This window comes from Antechinus flavipes, chromosome 5, assembly GCF_016432865.1.
Source record: "Antechinus flavipes isolate AdamAnt ecotype Samford, QLD, Australia chromosome 5, AdamAnt_v2, whole genome shotgun sequence".
Lineage (NCBI taxonomy): Eukaryota > Metazoa > Chordata > Mammalia > Dasyuromorphia > Dasyuridae > Antechinus > Antechinus flavipes.
The window spans coordinates 115,984,565-116,008,311 of NC_067402.1; the positions used below are offsets into that span (position 1 = coordinate 115,984,565).

At 35.5% G+C, this 23,747-nt stretch overlaps 1 protein-coding gene across 1 annotated transcript in view; it reads right to left on the reverse strand.

Annotated features, from left to right (window-relative positions):
- Positions 1 to 23,747, reverse strand: part of SND1 (staphylococcal nuclease and tudor domain containing 1) — a 499,624-nt gene that overhangs the window by 275,780 nt on the left and 200,097 nt on the right. The gene's annotated exons all lie outside the window — the stretch shown is intronic.

The window sequence follows — 23,747 nt, forward strand, 5'->3', positions numbered from 1 at the left end:
AGGTGAAAATTATTTAAATGTCTATCAACTTTGAAACAAATAAAAGGATTAAAATTAAAGCAAGTAAAGGGAAGATGATTAAAAATTCAAAACTTTATGGATAAAATGCCTCCAGTATCTTAGAACGTTTAGGAGTAAAGAAAAGGAAGTTCAAGAAGGAGAGAGAAATTAGGCCCTCAAGAGCATTTTATATAGCAAGGAGATAAAACAACTGCCCATAATAAGAAATAATTGATCTAATCTAGATTAAGATCAGGAAGTAGAAAATCAAAATCACCAAATTCCATTAATAATCCTTTAAGTCCAACCAAATCCCAAGGTGATCCCAAGTGATGTCACTTTGCTTTCAGTGACTTCCCAGCAAAAAAAGCACAGAAAAATGTGCCATTTAACCCATTTTCTCCATGATAAAAAGCTTCCTTAAAAAGCTCCCATATATTAAGAAGGCACCAGGAAATTGTCTTCTCAGTTTTATAGTTGTAAAAAACTATAGCTTAAGCTAAAGTACTTAATAAACTTTCAAAATAAACAGGTCTTAGAGCAGAAATATCTGGGAATGAGGAGTTCAATTTTCTGGCTTCAAGTACAAAAATCTGTCTATTTAATAAGGAAGCAAATTCCAGTCTCCTTCCACTGCAACCAAACACAAAGAGGTCAACATCGCCCCGAGCAGGCAAAGACCTTGTTATACTTTGTTTACCAGCTGTGGCCTAAATCTGCAAGCACCCATCCCATCCACAGATCTCTCAATCATATATCCCTTACAGAAGTAGATTCATGGAACTCCTGTCTGGAGCTTACTATTATCCAAAGTGCACGAAATTGAAGTTTTCATCATTTCTATTGGTCAGAGAATAGTGAACGCTAAATTCTATAACTCCAAGATTAATGCAACAGTCACTAAAAACTCAGTATTAAATTACTTCTATAGTTAATGCCATGAGTGATGCTTTTAATACATTACAGAGATGACTAGAGACAAACAAGTTCTAATTTAGAAATAGATTATGATGAGTTTTTTTACAATTGGTCTGCAGGCTTTCACAGTAATTCTGTTATGGGGAGGGAAAGATGTTTTGGACAAAATAAGTTCAACCCAAAGTAACACATTCGATTTCAAGATGACCAAACTCCGGCATTTGGAAAGGAAAAATTTGATTTACAATTAGTAAATTGTAAATTTACAATTAGAGTGATCAAAAGCTCTTGACATATTTTTACCTCAATATTTAACCTTTAAGAGAATGTGGAATGTGTTTCAGTGAATGAAATCACTAAACCCCAGTGTTACTACCCTAATAGGATCTAAATATAGACTCTGGCGATTTGTAGCAAGGACTTAAAGATGTAGAGTTCCCAATTTGGGAAATAAAAGATGTGCTTGAGAGATGCCTGGTTAAAGGTACATGTTGACATCACAATATTAACACTAATAAATTTCTAAATTTACAGTATTCACTGACTCACACAAGTGTCTAGTCCACACGTAGGAATGGATGAGTCCATATTTTGCAATCACATGCCCAACCACAAGCAGCACAAAGGTAACAAGTAGCAGAGAGAAGAATTTAGCAAACACATATAAAAGATTTAATAAATACATTTTGTTAGGTTTTGAAATTAAAGTGAATAAATATTCATTGAATTGAATTAAATTGGATAACCAATTTGGTCCAGAACAATCACTGACAAAAACCCAGACAAGTAATCCAGATTGTCCACTTGCTCCCCAGCTACTAACAAAGCTATTGGGAAAGATACAAGAATAGGAGGAGAAAGGGACAGAAATCAACTCATCTGGTTCCAAAAAGTCAGATTACATTATACCAGGACAAGCGCCTTATAATCCCATTACATACATACACAAATTGGCAATTAAACTTATTTATTTTCCAGTTAAGTGCCATGGGCAAAGGGAATAGAAAGTATTACAGAAAAACAGCTGGCTGAACTAGAAAGCAACAGCTCTATTCTTTTATTTTACTTTGTCCACCATAAGCCATCCCACCATCACTGTATTACTGTGAAAATAAGTTCATATGAATTAACTTATTCTTTAAGAAGAGAAACATTATTAAAAGAATATATCTATAGCTCTCACTTATTCCATATTGCCCTGCCTAAATTGTTTCTCGAACAAAATGTAATCATTTCTATCCAAGATGTTCAGCATCACACCCAAAAACAAAACATTCTTTCAATCACCTAATCCACATGTGAAATTAAGAAATGGTCAAAGAATATTGGGTAATAAGAAGTTTCACATAATAGCCAAATAAATGTGGGCTAAGAAGAATGGCAGTTTTAAAGACAACTGGAGGTAAAGAGAAGGTTTATTCCATACATTTCTCTTCCTACCATAAAATCTTGAAGCTAAGCATAAAGTCCAGATTGGTCTGGGACTCTCCAAAGCAATTCTGGCCCCAGCAAATTGCAGTTTCAACATTTGAAATCTACCACAAAAGAATGCTTGGGACCAGAATGACCTAATGTTGCTTCAAATTCTCCTTAGTAACAGAAAATGGCCTAGCTACTCAAAGTAAAATGAATGTGAGTTTTAATAAATTACATTACCAACAATCCTCTAAAAGCCAAATCCAATGCCTTTTATTCAGAACTCAACTTTTATCTACTTGGATTTCTGTACATTTTTAACTGCTGGTCACACTCTTCTAAAAATTTTTTCTAAGTCTACACAACCATTCTCTTGGTTCTGCTTTTCTTTCTTTCACCACACTCTTAATTGGTTGTACTTTCTGCTGGATATTTCAGTCATATACTCTCTAATTCTCTCTCTCTTAAGTATTTTATTTTCAAAACATTAATCCTTGCAAATTCTTGTGTTCCAAATTTTCCCCTCTTTCCCCCCCCACCATTCCCCTAGATGGCAAGTAATCCAATATATTATACAAGTTAAAATATGTTAAATCCAATATATGTAAAGATATTTATAAAATTATCTTGCTATACAAGAAAAATCAGATCAAACAGGAAAAAATGGGAAAGAAAATAAAATGCAAGCAAACAACAACAAAGAAAGTGAAAATGCTATGTTGTGAACCACATTCAGTTAGTTTCCACAGTCCTCTCTCTGGGCCTAGATGGCTCTCTTTATCACAAGATCATTGGAACTGGCCTCAATCATCTCACTGTTGGAAAGAGCCACATCCAGCAGAATTGATCATCATATAATCTTGCTGTTGCCATGTACAATGATCTGGGTCTGCTCATTTCATTTAGCATCAGTTCATGTAAGTCTCGCCAGTCCTCTCTGTATTCATCCTGCTGGTCATTTCTTACAGAACAATAATATTCCATAACATTCATATACCACAATTTATTCAGCCATTCTCCAACTGATGAGCATCCACTCAATTTCCAGTTTCTTGCCACTACAAAAGGGCTGCCACAAACACTTTTGCACATGTGGGTCCCTTTCCTTCAAGATCTCTTTGGGATACAAACCCAATAGAAACACTGCTGGGTCAAAGGGTATGCACAGTTTGATAACTTTTTGATGCTCTCTAATTCTCTACGTAAGCTTTTCCCCATGACAATTTGAAACAGTAGCAAAACCACAAACATTATACCCATGGGTTGTAAATCATTCTCTCTACCTCCAAACTGACTGTTCAGAAGCAGATACAGAATTCCAAGGATCTATCTGGGGGGGAGAGGAGGGGGGACGCACAAAAAAACCTTATCCTCTAAAAGTTGTTGTTCTTCCTGTGTTCCCCCATTCTATACCAATATCTGCTTTAATACTTTGGCTTATGCTGAGTGAAATGAGCAGGACCAGAAGATCATTATATACTTCAACAACAATATTATATGATGATCAATTCTGAAGCACCTGGACATCTTCAACAATGAGATGAACCAAATCAGTTCCAATAGAGCAGTAATGAACTGAACCAGCTACACCCAGCGAAATAACTCTGGGAGATGACTATGAACCATTACATAGAACTCCCAATCCCTCTATTTTTATCCACCTGTATTTTTGATTTCCTTCACAGGCTAACTGTATACCATTTCAAACTCTGATTCTTTTTGTACAGCAAAATAACTGTTAGGACACATATGCTTTAAAATACTTAACATATATTGGTCAACTGCCATCGAGGGGAGGGGATAGGGGGAAAGAGGGGAAAAATTTGAACAGAAGGTTTGGCAATTGTCAATGCTGTCAAATTACCCATGTATATAACTTGTAAATAAAAGGCTATAATAATTTTTTTTTTTAAATACCTTGGCTTAAAATTTAACTCCTATTTCACCACCCACATTGAGTCAAAACTGCTATCAGTTGGGTTGGAAAGGGACTTAATCCAATTCCTTCATTTTATAAAGAAGGAAACTTATTCAGAGAATCACACAGGAATACAAAGCATTAGTGATATGTTATGACAGAGATCACCTAGGTTCAACCCATACCTGAAAAGAAATTGCATTTAATATCCCTGAAAAAATGCCATGTAATCTATTTCATGATCTCTATTAGTAGGGAATTTACTATCTTATGGGAAGGCACATTACATTTACGAAGGCGATAAATCATAGTTGTTTTCTTCTTTTCTTCTACTGATAGAAACACACACACCCCTTTTTAAGTGTAGTAACTTCCATTTACTGTTTCCTTTAGGGCCAAGCAAAATAAGTTTCATCACCTGAGACCTGTACATTACTGCAATATATCCTGTATGACTACCATCTAAGAAAATAGAACCATATATCCTCAGTTACAAGGACCATGGCAGGTGAAGGCGATCACTCCTGGGAAGATAGGAGACACCACAATAATGCTGCTCGTCCTTAGCATTCATGATCTGAGATGGAAAGAATGAATGGTAGTAAGGATTAGCTGTGTCTTGCTCAGGACAAGAAATTTCCTTCACAAAATGAACAGTGCTTTACTTCACTTAATTCATTACCACCTAATTTTCAATTGCTTAACCCAGCTCCTTTTTTAGGGACTATGTTATACTAGGTGAGGAGAGGTGTCTGCTTAAACAAGTACATCTATGAATTAAAGTCTTCCAGACTTTTATTACTAATGACCTTTTTGCAATAATACTCCGATCAACTGTATACCTGAGTAATTTGTACTTTTCTTGTCTGATGACTGAAAAATTTCCATACATTTATAGACCTGTCTCTTCTACTACCTTGGTCTAACCATAAATTTATCTCATTCCAGATAATTTTTTTTTGTCATCTATTGGCCACCAAATGCCTCTCACTCTCCAATCAAGGCTATTTTCTGGGCAATATTTTAACTTTTGTGACACTGCTCTTTCCTAGTTTGCCTATTACCTCCTTCAGTGATGTACAAATGTTTTTTGAACACACAAAAAATTTTGATCATACACACTAAATGTATATATTTTAATTATATACATACACAAATATATACTACTGTTCTAATAATAAAATCTACATAAATATATTTAAAAGGATGTTATTTTATTTCTTATATTTTCAAATATTTTATCTTTGAATCAATAAGAAATCACTGGAATTTACTGAGGGAGAGGTATGGTCAGATCTAAGCTTTATCACTGGCAGCTGTGCAAAGGTTGAACTAAAAAATAGGAAGCTTTGAGAAGAAAAAGAGATCAATTAGGGGTCTTATAATAGGGAAGGTGAAAAGTATAAGGCTGTGAAACAGGATTGTAGCTGTATGGGTAGAAAGGACCCAGATGAGACAGAGGTAGAAATGATGATATTTGGCCACTGATTAAATATCTACCATGAAGAAGACTGAGGAATTGAGGTTAAACTCCAAGGTTGGGAACTGAAAAGCTATAAATATATATTAGCAGAGCAGTATGGAAAAAGAAAGGATTTTGAGGGAAAGACAATATCTTAAGATGTACAATCTGTTCCAACCCGTCCATTGTTATTCAACTTCTATGATGCATTCTTTGTCACCCAAAATAAGAAAGGAAGAAGTAGGATTCTTACTCACCAATCACTGCCCCGATTGTAAAACTTTCCTCACCAAGGGCTGTTTAAAGTAACTAACTTAAAAGTAACTTAAAAAAAGCCATGAGATGATCTGGGGGAAGGACGGATGGGGTGGGGAAAGGACGAATGAGGAGAAGGAAGGAGGGATGATGGGGAGGAAGGAGGGATGATGGGGAGGAAGAAGGGTAGGAATAACCCATCTTTCCACCTTCCAAATGATTGATTATCTTTTGGAGTAATGGTAGAACTCCCGAGCCCCATTTTGTAGTCTATTAACCTGTTAGAGTTTTGCTCATCAGTTTTCTTTCTCCATTTTACATCATCTAAACAGGGGCACTCCCCAAAACTCAGTATATAACTTCTTTCTCTTCATTTCTGGCAATCTTACCCAGTTCTAATGAAATTGAATTATAAACTATGCATATGCTCCTAAATATATTCCCATATTCCCTATTTATTTTCTATTTCCATATTATTCAGTCTGATGCTTATTTCCACCTGCATATTAACTTAGCATTTCAAACACAAAATGTCTAAAGATGGACTTCTCTCATCTCTTTTCAATTCTTAAGTCAATCTTCCCTATTTCTGTGAATTGTAATGGTGATAAGAACCTGATAAAATAATAAAACCTCCTTTGAGTGAGATGAAATAAAGTGATAGATTCAAGAGATATTTTGGAAGTATTATTACTAAGATGTCCAAAGTGATTAAATGTGAGGTTGGAAGAGATTTGACATAGAGGTAAAAACCTGGAAGTGTAAACAGATGGGGTATATCCTAGACAGAAATGTGAAAAAGAAATAAAATTAATGCATACAGTGCAATGGATAGAGTATTGGGCTTGGAGACAGGAAGATCTGAGTTCAAATGTAGTCTTAGATATTTAGTAGTTGTGTGACCCTGAGCAAGTCACTTAAACCCTGTTTGCCTCCATTTCCTTGTATATAAAATGAGTTGAAGAAGATAATGGCAAACCGTTTCAGTATCTCTGCCATGAAAACTCTAATCCTTATCAGTAATAATAGTTCTATTTTGGACAATCTGCATTCCAGTCATCTACAGGACATGCAAGTGAAGATAGCCAGCAGATATCTTGGTGATATGAGAATGGAGCTCAAGGGAGAAATTAAAAACAGATATAAAAATTTAAGATGCATATAAATAAAAGCTGAATTGATGTGAATAACCAAATGAGAGGAACATAGAAAGAGAAAAGAATACCTAAGGAAAAGCCATCAACTTTAGTATTAAAGAAATCACTGATACCTTTGGACAGATAAATAAAGAAAATGTTATCCTTCTTTCTTCAAAATACAATCTGCCATGTTATATTTCACAGGCTGCCGTATGAATTGCTAAGCCCCAGCCAGACAGTATATACCAGTTTCAAGAATTTTCTCCTCCTTCCCTAAGTAAACAGGGGACAAATAAAGTAAATCTGTGGACCTTATGACAAAACCAGGCCTACGTATCCAGTTTATTATTAGTGTGACATTAAAAACAACAAGAAAAAAAAAAAAACAACCCTTCCCCCACACAAAACCACCCACTTATATAAAAACACACCCCAAATCAGAAAGAAAATTGCTAACAGCATCTGGAGTGATCTGATGTGACAACAGCAATAACAGTTAAATTGTAATAAAGCCTGCTGAAAACAAAGATATACATGCAAATGCCAATCTAATAGGACATTTCCAACTCTTTTTCCCTCAGTCCTCTTTTTTTCTTGACTTCTTGCAGCTTTTGATATTGATCACCACTTCCTCTTTTTTCATGACAGTATTCTTTCCTAATTCTCCTACCTATTAAATGTTCTTTCTCAGGTTCCATTACTGAAGTCATGTTATACCAGCCAAACTCTGCTCTGGGCATTCTTCTGCCTTTCTAACTTCTCTCTTTAGGTGACTGTACAGTTAAAAGGCAAATGTTTCAATTTTTTTAAAAAAGGTTAATTAAAGATATTAAGCTAATCCCCACTGAAGGAACAAACATTTTTGTCAGGCTCAGACTTCTTTGACAAGCTCAATACTTATCAAATACCCAGATCAGTTGAATCCATAGAGCAAGTTGTATATTCATTATGCTCCTTAACTAGACAAAGAACAGATTTTGTTTTCTTGATACTAAGAATACATAGGGATGTTTCCTGTATAAGACCATTACTGTGTAATATAAGCAAAGAATGGACTCCAGGCTTTTTGGTTGTCCATGACAACCCTGACATTTACAGATAAATAAGAGGCATTTACAGTATGTAAATGTAAATAACAATTTTTCTAAAGTTCTAATTTTATTTAAAATTTTTATTTTTGGTTACAAACTCTCTTCTTAATCCACTAACTTGAAGGCAAACATCATGATCACTATTCTATATCTTAAGTCTGTAAAACATTTCCATATTAGCTATTACATAGGTTTTTTAAGGCTTGGAAAGTACATTCATTATCTCATTTGAGCTTCACAATAATCCTTTGTCATACGTTATGTATATATGTGTGTGTGTGTGTGTGTGTGTGTGTATGTATGTATGTGTGTATATATGTATATGTATATATATGTTTGCTGAGGCAATCGGGGTTAAGTGACTTGCCCAAGGTCACACAGCTAGGAAGTATTAAGTGTCTGAGATAAAATTTGAACTGAGGTCGTCCTGACTTCAGGGTTGGTGCTCTATCCATTGCACCACCTAGCTGCCCCCTATCTTTTTTTTTTTTTTTTAATATTCTTATTTCCATTTTAAAGATGAATTAACTGAAGCCCAGAGAGGCTGTGACTTCACAACCATTACAAACTAGTAACTGTCACAAGCAAGATTCAAATCCACATCTATCTTACTTATTCACTACTAACAAGGCCAAGTAAAAAAAGAAGCTATAAGATATTTTTTTATTTTCTGACATTATCTCAAAACTTATTAAAGCATAGTACAAGGCAAAAAGGGATAAAATATTTTCTTTCCCCTTTTCCAGTCTTTTATTTTAAATGTAATCAACACTCTTTTTCCATAGTCATGTACTGATAGAAAGGAACAAAAAATATTTTAGAAGGAGCTTTCTAAGGAATCCAAGAGGAAGGTAAACGACTTGTATTTTGGTTCTTTAAAAATAAAGGAATTTGCATTCAATAAAATTATGATGTAAAATGTGAACTATGTCTTAGTATATGAATTATAATTCCTGATAGACTGGTATGATACTGTTGAACAGAATTCAAAAGCACAACAGAACCTTATCTTAGGGGAAGAGGTTCAGGAGTTATAATTTAGATTTAAGAAAGAATATCATATTGGCAACATATCCAATCTAAAGAAAAAATTAAGTCAGACCCAGGATTCACAAATCTAGAGTTTGAAGAACTTTATAAATCATCTAGTTCAATACCCACACTTTTATGAATGAGAAAATAAGGACAGTGAAATTCAAAAGAATGCAAGACTCTCCCAAGATCACATAGGTTAAAAAGTGGCAAATTGGCATTTGGATCTAAATACAATGAAGCAAAAAAAAAAAAAAAAAAAAAAAAAAAGGCAAAACATACCTCAAATCAAAACAAACAACAAAAAAACCCAAAACCCTCCACTTTGACCTTGCAATTCACTGATGATATAAAATGCCACAACACCCAAGAATCTAAATAATTTAATCTATCAGGACTTAGTTCTCCATCAGACAATATTTCCTCCCCTTAAAAAGTAAAAAAATCAGAAAAAATCTTTTCTAATATAACAAGGAAGCCTTCATTGAAATGAAAACATTCAAAATAAAAGATATGGAGAAGAAACTGTTTAGGACTGCTTGAAGGAAAATTATAAACAATTACCTAAACTACAATTTTGGACATATTTACTACTATGAGGAAAATAGAGAGGATAAAGTTAAGACAAAGGTTACAAACAAGTGTTCTTGAATCCAATAATCAAAATTAATACCACCGAGTACATGACACACTGAAAATTAGACTGTGCACAATAGTTTGAAAATGTGACTTTACAAGGGAACTAGAATTGATAGTCATATACTAGTAATATGTGTGTGTATAAATATAAATATAAATATATATATAGACACACACACACACACAAAACAATATATATATATAAAAAACCAAAACTACAATTGCCAATTCTCATCCCCAAAATAGGAATACCCTATCCTCAAGACACTCCAGCTAAAATGTCAGTTTTTGAGAAAAGAAGAAAGTAGTATCATGATAGCAATCTCATTAGGCCAGAAAACACTAGTTATTCTTATTCAAGCAACAGCATTTAAGAGAAAGAGGATTATTTCAAAGTTAAATAAGCCTCTTAACTACCCTATAAAAATCTGCCAAAGACATTAAAAGGAATCTGTTTTAATTTATTTTTATTTATTATTATTATTATAGCTTTTTATTTACAAAACATATGCATGGGTAACTTTTTAACACTGATCCTTGCAAAACCTTCTGGTCCAACTTTTCCCTTCCTCCCCCTCGCTCCCTCCCCTAGATGGTAGGTAATCCAATATGTGTTAAATATATTAAAATATATGTTAAATACAATATATGTATACATATTTATAGTTATCTTGCTGCACAAGAAAAATTGGAAGGTAAAAATAACCTGAGAAGGAAAACAAAAATTCAACTAGACAATAATAGAGTGGAAATGCTTTGTTGTGGTCCCCACTTATTTCCCATGGTTATTTCACTGGGTGTAGCTAGCTCTCTTCATTACTGAACAATTTGTTTTAATTTTCAAATACACTGATAAACTTTTCCTTCACCTGAAATTTCTCTTCCCTTGAAATTTAGGAGAAGGATAGAGATATGTGGTTCATAAAAAGATGCAACAGTTGCCTAGAACATTAAAAAAAAAATCACACACTAAGAGTGAAAGTGGTGGGGGTAGGGGGCATCATGTGTATATCCAAGCACATTGATTGGGATGAACTCTGAAACTGTGTCCCCTTTAATCTGTAAAAGAAGGGAAATTCAAGGTCTTAGGCTCTCCCCTGGGAAAAGAATACCTTCCCAGATAAGCCCTTCCCAAGTTAAGTGACTTGGAGAGCTCTGTTTGATGGTCCTTTATTGATTAGCCCAGACAGCTCCCAGCCCTAGACCAACATTTGCCCATATAACCAGGAGTCTATTAATACACCTTTGCCAAATTCCTTATTAGAAATTTTGCCCACTAAGAAAGCCTCCTTCTTACTGAACAATAAAAATCCTTTTTTGCCACAGATTCAGGGGTTCTCGAATTCTTTCACATTGGGCCTGCTTTTCAAGCAGACCTCTCTGAAACATGAGCATCAAAAGCTAACTTAAACGGTGATACCAGTGTGTAAAAAAATCTATCTTCCTGCCCTATTTTTCACTATGCTGACCACAGGATATCATGAAGCAGGCTGGAGAGAGACCTTATAAAGCAATCTGAATATGTATAAAATGGAGATAAACTCTCACAATACTTTTCCACACCCCTTCAGTACTATATTCAAAGTGAAAGACAAAAACATTACCATCATCATCAAGAATAACAACATTTATTTCCAAATCCCAATTCCCACTTTAGAATTTACCCTCACTATAAATTTAGATACTCAGACAAGTCACTATCTCCCCTATTAAGAAGCCCCTGGTAAAAATTAATCTAAATAGCCCAATCACAGCCTTAGGGGAAAGGATAAGCTCAGACAATTTAGCCAAAAGCAAGATGAACCAGAGGTCAAATGAAAAGACAGAAAGAAGAAGAGTACTTTAGAAGATGGTTGAACAAGTACTTTCCGCCCTAAAAAAATATAAAATCCAAGCCTCCTAAATAGACCTCTACAATGATTGCCTAGGATTTTTTTTTTTTTTGCATTAACAGTTAACCCTATTTCCCAAATTTAAAGCCTAATGAAATAATCATGGAAAAAAACAAGAATAGCAGAAAAAATTATGTATTCCATTAAATCAAAAACTTTTTGCATCTTAGAAAAAAGTGCTAGACAAACACAAAACACTATTGCTCCAACTCATTAAACATCTTTTTCTCTATTTCCTCACCAAGCCCCACTGCAAGAGCTTTTATTACTCAGACCAAAATTTGCGGCTACTCTTTGAAATATCTACAACCTACAAGTCATTTGGTAACACAATCTATCACTGCATTAACAACCATGGCAAAGACTTTGTCTCATAGTTGTGCCACAGTTCTCTTTTATTGTCCTGCCTTGGTTCCCCTAAACTGTCCTGCCTTGTTTTCCCTCAATTTTCCACCTGAGTTGTTCTGCTTCAATTCCTAAACCATTCCGGTCAATCCTGGAAAACTATCCCTCCCTCCTAATCATGATGATTCAGATAAGGAGAAAGATCTTCTATCTTAGACATCATGACCCCCCAGCCCTTCCCTACTTATCAGAATGCCTCCCCCAACCCTGTCAGAACCAGATTGATGACAGTCTCTTTCCTGCTCTCAGCACTGACTCCACCCGGGCCTCGGTCTACCCCTATGTTTGAGCCATGTGTATATATGCCATTGGGAACTCACATTGTTTGCTGTATTCTTGGAGATCATAGTCTCATTCAACCCTGGAACCAAACCATGGATCCCTCTGGTCCCAGTAAATCGTTGCATTTCAAATAAAATATTAAAAACTCTATAGTTTCAATCTTGCCTCAATTTCTCCAGCATTACAATAGGAGGTTTCCCCCGAGATATTAGAAAATGAGAACAGGATTAGAGATTAGAGACCTGCGGGTCTCTGCCTTAGGGCTCAGGGTGGCTTGAGATCTGGGTTCCTCTGGATTTTTTTCTAGAGTCTCTGGGAAAGAGCAGTTTTCAGCTGCAGCCAACCCCAACTGTGGACACTTTCATATTAGGCCATGGGAAAGTAAGTCTGGATGTCTTAGGACATAATCTGATCTGTTTATCTATTCTTGTCTACCTGTGTGAGCATCTGTATTCTCAAAATAATAAAATGCCCACAGACATTATATTCTGAGAAGGGTATCATTCCAGGACATTATATAATCCCCTCTGGTTTGGGTGACTTCTAAGACAAATCTGGTCTAATCTGACTCAGCGCCTTTTTGGATATTATCTGGTTAAATGTTATCATGTGTTAAATGTTTTTGTGCAGTCTATGTCTGTGTGATTTGTATTCTGTGTGACTTGATTGTCTTGTTGGTTAAAGAGCTCTGTTAAGTTTTAAGAACAATGATTAAGAATTGGTTATTTCAGTGTTGCAACTGCTCAGTATAAAATACTTTTTAACCTGTTGCAAAACCACAGCTGACTGAAACTTAGAAAGGAGAAAACATTTGAATTTTAGGATGATTCTGAAATTGTGGGAAGTAATTTTACTATTGTCTTTGCACGATAGATTTCTTTATTCTGAGTATTCTTTTGGGCAGTTTTAAAATTGTGGGAAATAATTTTACTGTTGCTTATGCAGGCTAAATTAGATCATTGAATATAAGATCTTAAGAACAATGGCTTGTTAAAGAGAAGTTCTGTTAACTTGCCTGAAAGGGGTCACCTTCTCAAACACTTTGGGTAATTTGTTAACATTGTAAGTTATGCTTTAAATCCAGCTCTGCTGGACATAGGGGTTTTATGGAATCATTTAGCTATCCAACTGTATTTGAAGATGATTTAGGAGAGACTAGAAGGAAATTTTACATGTGGGGAAAAAAAGATTGGGTGGGGTAAGGAGAAATGGGATCTTTGGTCTTCAAAGGTGAAGATTAACTTAGCGCTCCCCCTTCCCAGCTGTCTGCTACTTTAGAGGTTGTAGGGAACTGGCTAAACTATGTAGCAAGAGGGATATGGATCCATTTGGTCCCAGTAAATCTCTTCCATTCAAATAAAATATTAAAAACTCTCTAATCTCTATCTTGCCTCAGTCTCTCCAGCATTACATCATCAGGATAGAAAAATCCTTTTCCATGTGAGTTCACAGTAGTAAAGGTTCTTTTAAGTGGAAGATGGATGAGTACCTGTAGCTTTATTCAAAGTAGGGTTAAGTATAATGGGTTAAGTACGTCAGTATCCACTATCCCTTTATTCGCTCAGACCAGATTCCCATGTGACTTCCTGGTACTTTCAGCTCCACTAGTTAGAGCTCTATTTCAGGATTACCACACTCTGCAGTGTGGACCTGATGGGGGCCTCTGAAAGTATTCAGTGGCTTTGTAACAGATCCTACCATCCATAAATCTTATCTTCACTACAACTGTACCAAGCAACTGCAGTGATTTGTCATAGCTCAGAGACCAACACAAGTATTGCTTTAAATACAAACAACTTTAACCAGGTAACATTTCACATCATCTTCAGGATGTACCTCTTCTTCGATTTAAATACAGCAGTGAGAGCCAGTGTTCTTTATTTCATCCTGACACAAGATTAGGAAACAACCTTTACTGCTCCTCCAATGCAGTGCCTTTTTTCCCCCTCAAGATTCCCAAATAATCTGAGTGTCAGAGAATAGTTGCCATTTTCTAGCTACACTGAATGAAATTGTTGAGGTTCAGAAAAGGCCCCCAAAAGATTGGGGATCACAGACTGGTGTTGCAAGATGTTTCAAAAGAATTTTCAGGCTTAAACCCATCTCCAAATCAAGGGACAAATTTATTGTAATTATAATACCAAATGAAGCGGCCTAAATTCCAAAAGAATTTATCAAAGAACCAAGAACAAGAAGATAGATTTATAGGACAGTTGGACCAGAGCTTCAGGTTACTTATTTGCTAATTTTATGGCTTTCAGTTAGGTTTGAGGGTCAGAACAATAGCATTCTATGGTAAGAGGCTCTTAGGATCACTAATATATCTTCCCTAAAGTCTAAGGGAAGAAACACTATTATATTCCTAGGCCAGAAGACTTTTACAATCATTGACAGATTGTTAGAACAGAAGCATTCTGAGATGGAGTGAAGGAGGAGAGAAACCTTAAAATTATTACTATATTTTCCCTAAAAGCTATACCTATCAAAATAATTGAATGAAAAAGGCAGATTTCTTTCATTTTCTAAGAATTAAAATACTTGTACCAAATGGTAGGAATTAATTAAAAATTCCTATAGAGTTGTACTTTTTAAGTTGACAGGCTACCCAGGGTCCAATTTCTTCTCAACAAAACTGATATAACATTAACCATCTTCTGATTCTTGGCACTTCACCCTTTTTGTGCAAAGTTTCAAGACTCATTTTATTAAGGTTTATTTCTTTTTCATTTAAAATGCATACTTACTTCCACCATAGCCTATCAAATTTCCTTTAATGTCTTTACTTACCATGAGGTGAAGAAAGAAAGAAAGAAAGAAAGAAAGAAAGAAAGAAAGAGAAAGAAAGAAAGAAAGAAAGAAAGAAAGAAAGAAAGAAAGAAAGAAAGAAAGAAAGAAAGAAAGAAAATTAAACATCCAAAAGGTACTGCATCCCTTTCATTCAAATTATAGCAAAACATACAAAAAACTGTCATAAATCTTATTAGAAAATATAAGCTGATTGGCATAGTCTCAGAGGTATCATTACAAATATGCCAATATGTTAGATTATTTTATGGACTTTCTTACAGAGATGATGATAATGAAGTCAAAGTTTTCTCTATATGTTGAATCTCAAAATGTCCAAATAAGAATAAGATAAGAATAAGATAAGAACAAGATATATTTCTTCTTTGGACCATTCATGATTTAAGTTACTGTCAAAGGAACATGGTTTCCTAAAATCAAAAGCAACTCCTAGAAAGAAATATTACCCAAAGCAAGAGATATGTACAGTTATCACTAGATTACCCTTTGAATCATACTAGACAAAATAAACACAGGTTAGCAAGTTAATTTTCAGGTTGCTTACGGGTTAACGAGTTTGCTAACCTCTGCCATACATAGCAGAAGAATCACAAACATATAATTCAAGATTATTTCCATTTTGGATTGCTCTTTCTTTAGGATTTAAAAAGTTAAATGCATTTTCTTATCTTCTCTTTCAAAGAAGTTAGCAAGAAAAAAATGTATCCTCAAACTTCATTAATATTATGAAGTATTTGAGATTAATCTGTAAAGCAGTACACTGGCTGCTACCCAAGCATCAGTCTCTCACAAAGCCATTTACACTAATACTGTTACTATGTTTTCTCAAAGGCTAAGAGAAAGCCTTTATATTATATTCACTTGGTTACTGAAGTTACTGAATAGGGAAAGAGGAAGTCTTTGAGGGCCTGGCACAGAAATAAGAGGCAGTGTATTTTAAAACAATACAAGATTTGAATAACAAATAAAGGATTCATGTCTGCCGGAGCAAATATATAAAAGATGGAAAAACATGCTTGGTGTCCTAAAGTTTTTAAAGATCAAAAGCTACTTGAAAACTAGGAATGTGTGTTTACATAGAATTCTGCTTCTTTCTCTAGCGCTGCACTATGCACATCAGGATAGCTCTTAATTGAGTATGCTGCAGAGAATCCCATGTGGACCTTCTGACAACAGGGAAAGACCATAATGCTGAGAAAAAGCTTGCAATACTTATAAAGACAATAGTTTATAAAATAAAAAATTGGATGAAGTGTTAATAGTGTTACTTGTTCCACTTCTCTAGATAAAAAAAAGGTAAAGACAGGATCCCATAAGAAAGAAATCTTGCTCCAATATTGTGTGCATTTAACAATATAGTACATAACAGAAGTGAGTTCAAGGGATAATGTTGTAAAAAAATTATCCAGGCATGGGCTCTGTCAATAAAGTTATTTAAAAAAAATTACATTTCAAAAAAAAATATATAGCATATAATCAATTTAACAGTATTATGGCAAAGTAACATTCCTGATAACTATTTCAAAGATGAGACTAAAGTAGAACATGCAAAGATAGATGATTTTTCTAAACAAAACAGAATCTTACATTGACTATGTCTTAAAAATATATTTCTGGTGTCAAACTTAATAATCTCTCCTTCCCTTCTTCTCCTACCCCTTTTACTCCTCTCTCCTTCTCTCCCCCCCCCTCCACCCAGCCACACACTCATCTTCTGACAAGGATTTAGTAAAATCTCATTAACCATGATTTTTGTAGCATTTTATTATGTCCATTCAGCAAATAGTCATATGTTTATATAGAAATGAAAGTTTTTTTGTTTTCTGTTTTTTTGCTGAGACAATCGGGCCCAAGATAACACAGAAGTGTTGAGTGTCTGGAGCATATTTGAGCTGGGGTCCTCTTGACAGCAGGGCTAGTGCTTTATCCACTGAGCCACCAAGCTGCCTTGGAAATAAAAGTTTAACTAGAGCATAACCAGATAAAGAAACAATACACAGGCACTGAAGAGTAGTTAGTAAACAGAATTAACAATGACAAATAAATGCACTTACTAAAATTTAGGCAATTCATAAGTTCCCTCTGTCTTATGGGTCTAAAGGGGTTAAAAACAGTTATTTCTAACTCTTATCTAGCCTATTATTCATCCCCTGTGTATTGCTAGTTCTTTAAAACCTGAGATACTTCCTGATGTGCAACTAGCAGGCTAAAGAACAATGAATGGATGCCCTAATGCCATTCAGGTCTTGGGTTACATGATAAGTAAACATGAAAAAGACAAAATACTAACTGGGATGATGATCACTAATTTTTTTTTTTTTTAAATATACCTTTCCTGAAGGAAAACCTTTCTTGACCACTCCAAACCCCCCAAATAAATGAACTATATAAAGAGATACAAAGGACCTAGTAAAACTACTAAGTTTGACACCAGAAATATATTTTTAAGACATAGTCAATGTAAGATTCTGTTTTGTTTAGAAAAAGCATATTTATGGCAAGGGTTTTGTTTCAATTTTTCTTTTTCCAATGGCTAGAAGGAAGGAATAGCAATAGAGCTTCCTTCTCTCAAGAGAAAATACAGAAAATAGACAAAAAAGAAGAATTTTTGAATGTAGAAAAGTAAAGAGATTCTGAGAAACACAGAGCACTGCAGCTTGAAACTCTCTATATAAATGATATTCTTATTTTCATGTACAATCTTCTTTCCTAATTCACTTTATATAGGATGCTTTGAATTATTTAGGATTTGTTAAGTTCAGAATAAAATAAAATGAAGTAAAATATAAGCATTTAAACAAAATTCAACGTTTTTTTTTTTTTTTAATGAAATTAGAATTAAAAGAAACTGAAATGGCTATAGGCAGGCATAGGTAACTCAAGAAAACTCAGTTTTCACTGAACATTTCTGAGACAAATGAAAGGATGAGTTTTAATGACTAAATCTAATTAAAAAGACAATTAAATCAGAAAAGAGTTATTTAAGTGTTTTATATACAATATGAAGAAATTAACAGGAAATAACATCTTGGCATCTGGATGTTAAAAAACAAGGACTGAAAGGCTAAGCTAATTCTTCATGAAGGAACAAGACAGGAGGAAGGATGCAGGCTTTGTCTTTGTATTTTTTTTCCTTTAGATTGATTTGATTAAGAAATAACAATTCTAGCTAACTCCACAGTGAAGTTAATTAAGAAAAAAATTTTAATTGATTATAACATTTCATGGATTCCCCAAAGGACAAGGGATGGAAAAAGTGTTCCTTCCAAAGGGATGACAAATTGAATTGTTTCAGAGAATCTATACACCAAAATGAAGACAAAAAAAGAGAAGTAACATTGCGAAGCCATGCTATCTTAAGACACAAAAACACTAAGATTGTAAGCATCTCAAACACATGAAAACATTACTATTTTACACTTCTACCTAGAAGGCTGGTCCTCTTTAAAATACTCATTTCATGGATTTCTTTGGGTGTTGACTTTGAGGATCCCAAGAGAATATGGCTTATTAGAATGAATACAGAGAGGACTGGTGAGACTTACATGAACTGATGCTAAGTGAAATGAGCAGAATCAGGAGATTATTATATACCTCAACAATTATACTGTTTGAGGATGTATTCTGATGGAAGTGGATCTTTTCGATAAAGAGAGCTAATTCAGTTTCAATTGATCAAGGATGGACAGAAGCAGCTACACCCAAAGAAAGAACACTGGGAAATGAATATAAACTGCTTGCATTTTTGTTTTTCTTCCCGGGTTATTTATACCTTCTGAATCCAATTCTCCCTGTGCAACAAGAAAACTGTTCGATTCTGCACACATATATTGTATCTAGGATATACTGTAACCTATTCAACATGTAAAGAACTGCTTGGGAGGGGGTGGAGGGAGGGAGGGGAAAAATTGGAACAGAAGTGAGTGCAAGGGATAATGCTGTAAAAAATTACCCTGGCATGGGTTCTGTCAATCAAAAGTTATTTGAAAAAAAAAAAAAGGATCAGGAAAGGAGAAAAAAAAAAAAGAAAAAGAAAAAGAATATTAAAAAGATAAAATAAAACAAAATAAATCTGCTGCAAAAACACTTTAAAAAAAAAAGAGAGAATATGGCTTATTGACTAAAAGGGAATCAACAAGTACAAAAACTATAACACAGAATCTATGATTGTTGTGTCCTGCTTTCTAGAGCCCCCATGCTAAATGATTAAAATATACCTTCCTAGTGGAGAAGTGATGAGGTGAGACTCCTGAGGATGGTGGAACCCTTGTGTAACAAAAACACTGGGCATGCACCCAGTATATACTACGTGTGGGACCACATAAAAAACTTGCTACTGCATGTAGTTTGTCACCTGGTATCTACCACTTTCCACCTGGTATCACTCTATCTCAATCTCAACATAGGTTGTCACCACCCTGACTTCTCAGGAAGGCCAAGAGCCCTTAGGGGAGCCAGGGAGCGGAACCAGACCTTGTCAGCAGGTTCCCTCTGGGCTGAAGAGTCGTATAACTCACCCAGAGTTTTCCCACTGACTGTGACTCTACATCTGAAAACATATATGATTATGTATTTTCAAAATTCACCAGTGTGATATAATACGCAAAGCATCCATAAATCCAGGGAGTGAGGTAGGTGTCTCAGTAGATAGAGTGCCAAGACTTAAGTCAGAAAGACTTCTCTCTCTGAATTCAAGTTACCTGAAGCCAGCCTCAGGTAATCACTAGCTGTCACCCTGGGCAAGTCAATTAACCTTGTTTACTTCAGTTAAATTTTCTCATCTATAAAATAAACTCGAGAAGGAAATGACACACCACTCCAGTATCATTCCCAAGAAAACTCCAAATGGGTTCATGAAGTACTCATGACTGAAAAGTAACTGGAAAAAAAAAAAACCCCTCTGGAGAGAGAAGGGTGAAATTGTCTTTCTCTCACTATAATCTCTTTCTCACCATGAGAACTTTACTCCTAATACTCTCTCTCCAGTTTTCTTGGTGTTACTCTGTGGGCCCCGCTGGTGGGGAGACTAAATTCCTAGTCAGATTAGGGAACTCTGTGGGTAATGGGGACATTTAGGATTGTTGGGTGTGCCATCAACACCCCCAAGGCAGCCCACAGATGCGACCTAATGTAGTTTTTGCAACGGTCCCATCCCAAATGTCACCATCTCCACCCTGGACACCACCCATTTGTACTAGCTACCTTCCAGGTGAACTACTCTGACCTGACTATCCTCAATTTTCTTGTTAGAAAAGATCTTATATTTACACATTATCACACCCAGAGTCAGTAATTGTCACCATAGCCCAGAATGGCCACGTTTACATCCCTGATGTGGGGACGCTGACTTGTACCACCTATACTGTTGATACAAGTGAGTGCGACTCCTCTCAAACCTGCTGCAATTTCACCTCAGAAACCTGTACCAGTTGCATGATGAGTCAAGGGCTAAATGTACCTATGATTAAGGACCACCTCGCAAAATAACTGTAGGGTATCCATTCTGAGATTATCCTGCCAAACTCACTCACAATGCTTCTACAGCAGCTTCTATGAAACTTCTTTATAATTATCCCCCTGAAAACTAACATTTCAAATGATAGAATGGTATGTGACTACAATCTTCCTTGGGGACAAGCAACCAGGAGACTACTACAGAACTTGATCTCAGGTATCATCTGTGCGCCTAAGGGATATGCTTTTCTCTGTAAAGTAAGTTCTTCATTCCACTTCAATGTTTCTAAGGGACCTGTTAAGAGGAATGCCTCTGACTAGAACCCTCCTCATCCCATATTCTCTCTACCCAAAGCTTAACCCCTTTTAAGCACTACAGATCTTGCACTCTAGGATACTTTAATGCCCCTTTCACTATATATAATGCCAGCACCTCAGGCATAGCCTCTAATCCTTAAAGGAGCCAAAAGTAGGGATTTGGGGGAAGTGTTTTTTGGTTCTTAAAGAAAGTCACATCAATCCCCTGGATGGGATACAGGAAAACATTCTTTCCAACCTGACTGCCATAGTCAACCAGCTGGCCAAAGAAACTGTACACTGTCTCTGGGAGATCCCAGAATCTTTGGATTCTCCTGCTAACATGGTTTTAGATAACTGAATGGTTTTGGATTATCTCCTTGCCTCAAGCTGAGGTGTCTGTGCCCTAGTCAATACCTCTTGCTGTATGTACATTAACAACTTGGGGAAAGTTGAACTTCATATTTAACTGGCTGGATGTAAGATATTCATGGAAAACTCCTCACACACACCCCCAGTCTTCCTCTGGGAGGGATTCTGAATATGGTCTCTACTAAACCGGATAGTAACTTCATTTCTAATTATTATTTTTTTACTCATATTCGGCCTCTACATTTTTAATCTGCTCATGATATTTGTTTCCTCCAGGCTTCAAGCTATGAAATTTTCAACTGCTCCTTCAGCCTGAAGATCATGAGACTGGGACACACAACATCCCTTAGATGCTGATACTACTATCTTCAGATCTCACACTTCCCCTCCTGGCCTGAACCCCGATGAATGTAGGGACAGCTCTATGACCCTTGTCAGCTTGAAGCAGCTACTGAAGATGAGACCTTCATTCCCATTACCCCAAATGAATTTTGGAGGAATGCTTCAGAGGAGAATGATGCAAACAGATCTTTTGGGGAAAAATGATGTAAATTGTGTCCCCTTTAACCTTTGGGGGGCCCCTGATGTAAACTCATTCCCCTTTGGGGGAAATTCCTTATTTTCAAACGCTGGGAAGGTACATCTTTCCCAGATAACACCCTCCCCAAGTTAAGTGATCTCATTCAATTGGAGATCTTGGCCTGAGGTGTAGTAATAGTCCTCTATTGAGTGGCTCAAACTGCTCTCCAGCCCCTAGGCCAAGATTTGTCCCATATAATCAAGGGTTTGCTAACCCCTCTTTGCCAAATTCCTAATCAGGAGTTTTGCCCAGTAAGAAAGCTTTCTTTCTTCTTAGTGAAAATAAATTCCCTTTTTCCACACGGACTTTAGGTTTGCTTCTTTCTCAAGGGATCTGCAGCATCAACCAGAGGGGATCTCTTATCCTCAATTCTCGGATCTCATCAAATACACAAATCCTATCAGCTTTCAAAAGTACATTTGGATTCTCCTTTAATATTTAGGCATGCTTAGTCTTTTAAACTTTTTAAAATTAATCAAGCAGTAAGTAGGATTTCAGATATTCTTCATTATGTGAAAATATACCATTGTCCAGTTTTCACATGGCCCTTCACTCTGAATTTAAGTTAGATATGATTTCATTATACTTCTAACAGAATTGGTTTTGTTCAGTAGTTTTAATTGGAGTACTCTGTCATTTCCTACTCCAGTGAACAAAACAGTGTTAAATGACTTGCTCAGGGTCACATAGTAAGAGTAAGGTTTTATTTGAACTCAGATCTTCCTGATCCCACCCCATACTTTATCCACTGAGCTCACCTAGCTGCCTCATCTAACCAAATTAGGCTTGAATAAATTGAGCCATCAAAAGATTGCCCCTCTAATTGATACTCTCAGAGAAAAGGGCCAAAAGACATTGAATTTGACCTCAAGGCCCTTCTGAAAAAGGGCAGCATATAGTTTATCCCAAGATGCCATCTATTTCTGGAGAGAGGAAAAAAATAGTAAATCTGAGTAATCCATGTGAGACTTGAAATGTGAACAGCATAAAAGGTTTAGACCACAGATAGCTATTCACACAGGCTTTTGTAATCACAGTCACTAGGACACCAATGGGGAAGTTAGACTTTCAGCAAGGATTACATGATGCAGAGTTTAAAAAAAAAAAAAAAAAAAAAAAAGTTCTTTCAGATAAGTATGGCAAGTGCTAAAGAGATGAAAGTACTTTCAATATGTGGAATCCAAATAAACACATGAGAGCAAACATAAAGTAGACAATCCTTTCCAGATGTGTCACAGACTGAAACGAAACTATGCCTTTAAGAAGTGAAGTTAAAAAGGAACAATTCTTGATTGGAATGCTTTGGATGTCTATTATCTAGACGAAGAAAAACAAGGCAGCTTTGTAGTAGGTCACGAATACCAAGATTTTTGCCTGAACATGCCTCACTATGATTTTAATAAGACAATTCTACTATCTGATGAGGCAACTTACTCTTTTTTTCTCTTTAATAATAGTCTTCAGGAAAAAAATTTACCATTTTGGTAACAAATAGCATTTAAAAGAGTTGTATAAAAAAGGAAACAATTATCTTCTAGTATGTTTTATATGGAGTGATAACTGCTACTGGGGACTCATTTGATTATCTTAATATTTATTGTAGAAGCCTAACCCAGCAAGGTAACTCTTTTCATTTCCACCCAACTCCATAAAAATCCTTTTTCATTAAACATTCTCTAACTAACCAAAATACCTTAAAAAAATAGTCACCGATGTGTCTAACACTAAAAATAAAAAACACCATTGCATAATCATTATCCATTTCTGCATTGAAAAACCACAGTCTATAC